Source organism: Centroberyx affinis, unplaced genomic scaffold (genome assembly GCF_046629955.1).
Source record: "Centroberyx affinis isolate AG114_WGS23_722 - 3 ecotype Tasmania unplaced genomic scaffold, CSIRO-AGI_Caff_v1 ptg004942l_1, whole genome shotgun sequence".
Taxonomy (NCBI): domain Eukaryota; kingdom Metazoa; phylum Chordata; class Actinopteri; order Beryciformes; family Berycidae; genus Centroberyx; species Centroberyx affinis.
This window is the reverse complement of record NW_027282427.1, coordinates 91,597-100,148: the sequence shown is the minus strand read 5'-3', so window position 1 is coordinate 100,148 and position 8,552 is coordinate 91,597. Positions and strand designations below refer to the sequence as shown.

The following is an 8,552-nucleotide window of genomic DNA, read 5'->3' as shown; positions in this document are numbered from 1 at the left end:
CACACACACACAAACACACACAAACACACACACATGAAATTTAAGATGCACAGAGTTTATGCGTACAGCTGAAATAGAGAAGCCAGTTTATAATATCATGTGCAGTTTTCTGTGACAAACCCAAAGCAGGGGACACACACACACACACACACACACACACACACACACACACACTCACACACACACTCACACACACACACACACACCATGTTTTATTCACCCTGCCACTCTGCTACTCTGAAGGCGTTTGGCACAGTGAAGCGCTACTCTGTCAGTCTGCGGATTAGAGAACACACAACACACACACACACACACACACACACACACTCTCTCACACACACACACACACACACACACACACACACACTCTCACACACACACACACACACACACACACTCACACAGCGAGAGTTTGAAGTCATTATTCTGAAGAAACTGTTGGAATGAGAGAAAGACTCCCATAATCCCCTCTGGTCTGTAGCTCACACACACTCTCTCTCTCTCACACACACACACACTCACACACACTCACACACACACACACACACTCACACACACACTCACACACACACACACACACACACACACACTCAGTCTGTTCACAGAGCTGAAGACCTCCAATATGGCAGCCAGAGGGGTCATATAAATAAAGTTCAGTTAATGACAGAAATTTTTTTGAAAAAATATTTCAGATTAAATAATAAATATATATAATAAATATTTCATATTTTTTCATGTGTTTTCATGTTGTGCATTTTTTCTATTTTCTATACATGTTTTGATCCATATATTTATATATTATTATTTGTTATTATTTTACTATCGACTTTACTATATTACTAGAACATTCCTGTCTTGTTATTGTTAGCTGTTTACATGTATTATTTATTTACGTTATTATCTATTTGTAGGGCTGCAACTAACGATTATTTTCATTGTCGATTAATCTGTCGATTATTTTCTCGATTAATCGATTAGTTGTTTATCTATAAAATGTGAGAAAATGGTGAAAAATGTGGATCAGTGTTTCCCAAAGCCCAAGATGACGTCCTCAAATGTCTTGTTTTGTCCACAACCCAAAGATATTCAGTTTACTGTCATAGAGGAGGAAAGAAACCAGGAAATATTCACATTTAAGAAGCTGGAATCAGAGAATTTTGACTTATTTTTCTAAAAAATGACTCAAACCGATTAATTGATTATCAAAATAGTTGGCGATTAATTTAATAGTTGACAATTAATCGATTAATCGATTAATCGTTGCAGCTCTCTCTATTTGTATCCTATTACAACCTGTTGTAGATTAATATATTACATCTCCATATTATACATATATTGCACGAATATCACACAATCAATATTGATCAGTTCAGACTGTTTTTAATCTCGGTGTGTATTACACTTTGATATTTTCCTATTTGCTTTTAAGTATTTTGTTTGAATATTAAAGTTTATATTATAATTTAACTGTCGACGTTTTGTTCCCTCTTTCCCTGCCTGCTGTATAAACACATGACAAATAAAGTTTTTTTTGTTATGACAAATAAAGTTTTTTTTGTTATGACGAATAAAGTTGAAGTCGGACTGGTTTAAATAAAACTGTTTCCTCTCGGCTCAGACTCTGCTCCTCGTCTCATTAGCTGCACAGAGTCGCTCTGAGCTCAGACATTTACATAATGATGACAAACACTGACACATCTTCAGCTGTGTGTGTGTGTGTGTGTGTGTGTGTGTGTGTGTGTGTGTGTGTGACAGCCTGAGACATGCAGGAGTGTGAATCAGCCACACACACACACACACACACACACACACACACACACACACACACAGATACATATGCATGCCCAGGTACATATGTATTCACCCACACACACGTTTCACTTTTTCTGTTGAATCAGCGTTATGCTGATGTGTCACACACACACACACACACACACACACACACACACACACACACACACACACACACACACACACACACACACATAAACGCTTCAGATTGACACTGGGAGCTGCTGGGTACAATTACCTAGTGTGTGTGTGACAGAGAGAGAGAGAGAGAGAGAGAGAGAGAGGACAACATGAACAAGTGAGTGTGAAAGAAAGAAAGAAAGAAAGAAAGAAAGAAAGAAAGAAAGAAAGATGGGAAAAGGAAAAAGAAAATAAAGAAGAAAGGAATGAAAGAAGAAAAGAAAGACAAAAACAAAAATGAAGAAAATAGAAAGAAACAAAGGAAAAAGAAACAGAGAGAGAGAAGGATGACAAGACTTGCAGAAGAAAGAAAGAAAGAAAGAAAGAAAGGAAAAAGAATGAAATGAAGGAGAGCGAGACAAATAAAGGAAAGGAAGTCATTTCCTTCCTACCCATCCTCCGTTGTCTTCTATCCATCCTCGGAGGGGCGGAGCCTCCAGACTCTCCACCAGCCAGGCGGCGATGTCGTCGACTTGCCCCGCCCTCTCGCTCTGCGCCGCCTCCACGCACAAAGCCCCGCCCAGCTCCAGCAGCGCCACCAAGCGCCCCCAGTTCACCCCGTCCCCGAACAGCTCCTCCCTCACCGCCGCCAGGCCGCGCCGCGCCGCGCCGCGATCCGAGCGCTCCAACAGCGCCGACATCTGACCGGAGAACCGGCCCCGGCACCGCCGCTCAAGCTCCGCCCCCGCCTGCCGCAGCACCGCCTGCAGCCGCACGCCGGGACGGGACGCTAGGGGCAGAAAACCAGGAGGGGACAGATGACGAGGAGCAGAAAACCAGGAGGGGACAGATGACGAGGAGCAGAAAACCAGGAGGGGACAGATGACGAGGAGCAGAAAACCAGGAGGGGACAGATGACAAGGAGCAAAAAACCAGGAGGGGACAGATGACGAGGAGCAAAAACCCAGGAGGGGACAGATGACAAGGAGCAAAAAACCAGGAGGGGACAGATGACAAGGAGCAGAAAAAACCAGGAGAGGACAGATGACAAGTAGCAAAAAACCAGGAGGGGACGGATGACAAGGAGCACAAAAAACAAGGAGGGGACAGATGACGAGGAGCAAAAACCCAGGAGGGGACAGATGACAAGGAGCAGAAAACCAGGAGGGGACATATGACGAGGAGCAAAAACCCAGGAGGGGACAGATGACAAGGAGCAGAAAACCAGGAGGGGACATATGACGAGGAGCAAAAACCCAGGAGGGGACAGATGACAAGGAGCAGAAAAAACCAGGAGAGGACAGATGACAAGTACCAAAAAACCAGGAGGGGACAGATGACAAGGAGCAAAAAACCAGGAGGAGACAGATGACGAGGAGCAAAAAACCAGGAGGGGACAGATGACGAGGAGCAGAAAAAACCAGGAGGGGACAGATGACGAGGAGCAGAAAACCGGGAGGGGACAGATGACGAGGAGCAAAAAACCAGGAGGGACAGATGACGAGGAGCAAAAAACCAGGAGGGACAGATGACGAGGAGCAGAAAACCAGGAGGGGACAGATGACGAGGAGCAGAAAACCAGGAGGGGACAGATGACGAGGAGCAGAAAACCAGGAGGAGACAGATGACGAGGAGCAAAAAAACAGGAGGGACAGATGACAAGGAGCAGAAAACCAGGAGGGGACAGATGACAAGGAGCAGAAAACCAGGAGGGGACGGATGACGAGAAGCAGAAAACCAGGAGGGGACAGATGACAAGGAGCAGAAAACCAGGAGGGGACAGATGACAAGGAGCAAAAAAACAGGAGGGGACAGATGACAAGGAGCATAAAACCAGGAGGGGACAGATGACAAGGAGCAGAAAAAACCAGGAGGGGACAGATGACAAGGAGCAGAAAAAAACAGGAGGGGACAGATGACAAGGAGCAAAAAACCAGGAGGGGACAGATGACAAGTAGCAAAAAACCAGGAGGGACAGATGACAAGGAGCAGAAAACCAGGAGGGGACAGATGACAAGGAGCAGAAAACCAGGAGGGGACAGATGACAAGGAGCAGAAAACCAGGAGGGGACAGATGACAAGGAGCAGAAAACTAGGAGGGGACAGATGACAAGGAGCAGAAAAAACCAGGAGGGGACAGATGACAAGGAGCAGAAAACAAGGAGCAGAAAACAAGGAGGGGACAGATGACAAGGAGCAAAAAACCAGGAGGGGACAGATGACAAGGAGCAGAAAACCAGGAGGGGACAGATGACGAGAAGCAGAAAACCAGGAGGGGACAGATGACAAGGAGCAGAAAACCAGGAGGGGACAGATGAAAAGGAGCAGAAAAAACCAGGAGGGGACAGATGACAAGGAGCAAAAAACCAGGAGGGGACAGATGACAAGGAGCAGAAAACCAGGAGCAGAAAACAAGGAGGGGACAGATGACAAGGAGCAGAAAACAAGGAGGGGACAGATGACGAGGAGCAGAAAACCAGGAGGGGACAGATGACGAGGAGCAAAAAACCAGGAGAGGACAGATGACGAGCAGATACAGCACTTTTCAAAACAATAGTTACAAAGAGCTTTACAAAAGGAAATAAAACAAAAGGCAAGTTAAAAACAAAGAGAAAACTAAAAGAAAGAGGGCAAAAGAGCACAGGACATAAAGTGCAGCAGTCCATAGGAACATGAATATAAAATAATAAACACCAAGTAAAACTAATAAAATGCCTGTTTAAATAAATTAGTTTTAATAAGTGATTTAAAATGGGAGACTGAATCTGCCAGTCGAACACACAGAGGGAGGCGAGTCCAAAGGCTTGGAGCTGAAACTGAAAGCTAAAACCTCCGCGGAGTAAAAGCCGCGGTCTGAGGACCTTTGTGGCCTCGCTGTCCGGCTTCAACACGTCAGAGAGTGTGGGAGGAGCCAGGCCTCGCACTGCTTTAACTGTAATTAGGAGTACTTTAAATTGACTGCGATCCTGATTTCAGAAACCTGGATAAGCCCTTATCCCGGTTTTGAGAAACCCGATTATTCTAGCCGGAGTACTCCGAAAGAAACCGGGATCCTGTTGCATGTAAACATCTGATCCTGGTTTCTGACCGCTGCCGACTAGCTGCAGGCGCTTCAGCCGAGAGACGGAACAGAAAAACACAAACAACAACGGCAACGAGAACGTCTCACTTCTGGAGCGATGAGGAAACAGAGTTTTGTCTTTCGTGATGAAAGAATGAAATATACTTGGCAGTTTCCAACACGTACAGTGGAGCAAGTCAGGTCACGGTGGAAAATACTAAAGAATCATTACTACAGCCAAACATCAAAACAAAAGAAGTGGCTCTGACCCAGCAACTTTCAAATTTTACAAAAGTTTGGACGAGATGCTTGGTCACCGTCCGCTGGCAGCTAAGAAGACGGTGGTGTTGACATCGGCTTCCCTTGTGCAACAGATCCTGAGCCTTTAATAGTGCTAAACCCGCTATAAGCCAAAGTGGTCTCATTTTCAATCGCCACAGTCAAATTAATTTAAGGTTAACAGTTACAGAGGAATATCAGATTAACGATTTTAAAATTGGCGGTTTGTGTTGTAAACATCACAGGCGCCTGTGCAAACAGCATGCAGTCATCAGTAACCGGGATACTAGTATTTATCATGTATACGGGGATATGAATAACCAGATTTCTCTGTGTTCCATGTAAACGCCATATCCCGAATATGATCAAAACCGGGATAAGCCTCATAACTGGGATACTCAAGTCCATGAACGCAGTCGTTGAATCCTCTGTCGCACTGGCAGCCGGTGGCAGGAGACCAGTATGGGGTGATATGAGTCCTGCGGCTGGTCATTTTGAACCAGCTGCAGCCGGGACACAGCAGAGTCACTGAGGCAGGTAAAGAGGGAGTTGCAGTAATCCAGACGGGAAGAAATAAAAGCATGTAAAGTCTTTCCATATCAGACAAGACTAATTTAATTTTGGCTGTTACAGAGCTGGAGAAAGCAGGATTGAACCAGTTTTTTTTACATGTAGGTTAAAATTCAGGTATGGGTCAAAAATAACACCTAGATTTCTAGAAGAGGGTTAGGGTTAATACACTGATCGATATGCGTAGCACAGTGATCAGGAGCAACAACCTGAATCTCTGTTTTCTCTGAGTTTAGTTGGAGGAAATTGAGAGACATCCGATCCTTAAGCCAAACAATCATGCAGACTGGCTAAACTGCTAAAATCATTTGGCTTGACTGACATGTACAGCTGCGTATCATCTGCATAGCAATAGGTAGGACATGTTACTGAAGTTATTTATTACATGTCCAAGGGGAAGAATGTAAAATGAAAATAAAATGGGGACAAGAACAGATCCCTGAGGAACCCCGCAAGACAGAGGGGAAGATGAGACACAGAGAGAAACCTCTTTGAGAGGGAGGAAGAGAACCAATCAGAGCGGTTCCACAGGTACCGACCCAGGATAGAATGGGGTCATAGAGGGAAGGAGCAGAAACTAAGGAGAGGTCAAGTAACATCATAATATTAAATATTATAATAGCATTGAAATATTGGGATCAAAAAATAAGAAAGGGTCAATTACTCAGAAGAGAAAAAAAAGGAGGGGTCAGACTGCTAGGAGCAAAGAAAGGGAAGGACAAAACTGTTAGGAGCTGGAAACAAGGAGGGGTCAAGTGACATCATATATTTTGGAGCAGCAAACGAGGGGTCAAGAGTAAACAAGGAAGGGTCAGACAGCTAGGATCAGAAAATACGGAGTGGTCAGTTGCTTAGTGGAGTGGGTCAGACTGCTGGGAGCAAAAAACAAGGAGGGGTGAGGCAGTGTCTTGATGTTAGGATCAGAACAGGAGGAGGGGTAGCGCTGCACTGAAATGATAGGAGCAGAAAGCAAGGAGGGGTCAGACTGCCAGGAGTATAAAACAAGGAGAGGTCAGTTACTAGGAGCAGAAAACAAGGAGCGGTCAAGCAGCGCTGTACTAGGAGCAGAAAACAAGGAGGAGTGAAACTTGGAGAAAAATAGTCAGAAATCGCAATACAAAGCTTCTAATATCTTTACACTGTATTTGTAAATCAAGATCATAATCAACTTTTGGATAAACTCGGGAAAACACCTGCCGTTGCCATAACAACACAATCAACTCGGTTACCTTGCTGGGGATCTGCTTCCTCTCCGCTGGACGACGGAGCGACTCCTCTTCGCAGCGTCCTCGACGACGACGACGACGATGATGATGAGGATGCTGATGGCGAAGGCAGGTTGTCGGTGGGTTGGCGGCGCCAGGCCACGCCCCTCCTCCGCAGCTTCTGGCGGAGGAAGTTCTCCACGATGTCGCGGCTGTCGTAGGCGGCCATCGCCCCCTGCTGGCCGACAGAGGGAGGCGGCTAGCTAGCTTCCCCGCGCTACTGGCTCCAGTGATGGACAGCTTCAGGCATTATCGATCCATAAAACGTTCCTCACGCACGAGATGTCGACCGCAACGCAAAAACAACGCGGCGCCTGCGATATCAGCAGGAGAATCGACAGATAAATGAGTTTGGGTTCCGCTGATCGATCAGATTTGGAAATATATCCCAAAAAAAAAACAGTGTCAATATTGTTCCAGAATACAGATCCAGGCAAAAACACAAGCTGTCATCAACTGTTTGTTGTTTTGGGTCAAAATTAGATCTCCACTTTCTGAAAAAGCCTTTCAAATTGATTGATACCATAACAATAAACTAAATAATGAGACTTTTTAAAGCAGATAAAGGAACAGAAGTCTTTGTTTGACTGAATGAGACTCTTTTAAAACACTGGATCCTCTAGATTTTAAAGATACTGAATGATATTTATCCTTTCAAAATGGGTATATTGTCAATTGGGAGGGAACTGTTAAATAATCCATGATCAATAACTGTGCGGCTCTATCGATTGACTGAACCCCCGATGGTAAAATACAAACTGCCATCTGAAGTGGAAACATGGGGATCGACCAGTTTATCTCGCCACAATACTTTACATGTATGATAACTAACGAGATAACAATACATGATGTTACAGCCGAAACTTCAGCGGCAGGTCAGAGGAAATCCTTCTTCAAAGCAGCGGCTGGAAAACGCCAATAAAATCGATCAGGGGGAAAATAAAGGATATTTTCATATTTTCCCGGAATTTTCCTCTTAAAAGAAGCAGAAATAAACTCCGTCGCTCTGGTCCTACTCCTCTGCCTTTTGGTTTATAATCCTTAATGAATCTCCACGTGTATTCCAGTCGGTAGGTAGACACACACACACACACACACACACACACACACACACACACACACACACACACACTGCAGATTATCACGCCCCCTTTTTTTTTATAATTCCGCTGCAACTTCGGGATTCCCCGTCAACGTCCTCTTTCACTCTCTCTATCTCTCTTTTAAAAAAAATAATCTCACAAAAATCCTAAAAACAGAGAGAGGTGATAAAAGGTTTTATATCGGTCCGTCTGGAGATGTCCCGCAGCCTCACAGTAATCCTCAGGTCAGCAGGAGAAGAAGAAGAAGAAGAAGAAGAAGAAGAAGAAGAAGAAGAAGAATAAGAAGAAGAAGAGAGAGAGAGAGAAAGAGAGAGAGGGAGAGAATAAAATAGAGATATTATGTGTAAAAATCCTCTGAATCCT

At 44.7% G+C, this 8,552-nt stretch overlaps 1 pseudogene; it reads right to left on the bottom strand.

Annotated features, from left to right (window-relative positions):
- Positions 1 to 2,363: 2,363 nt before the first annotated feature.
- LOC139666339 (apoptosis regulator Bcl-2 pseudogene) lies at positions 2,364 to 7,255 on the bottom strand (annotated as a pseudogene).
- Positions 7,256 to 8,552: the final 1,297 nt, after the last annotated feature.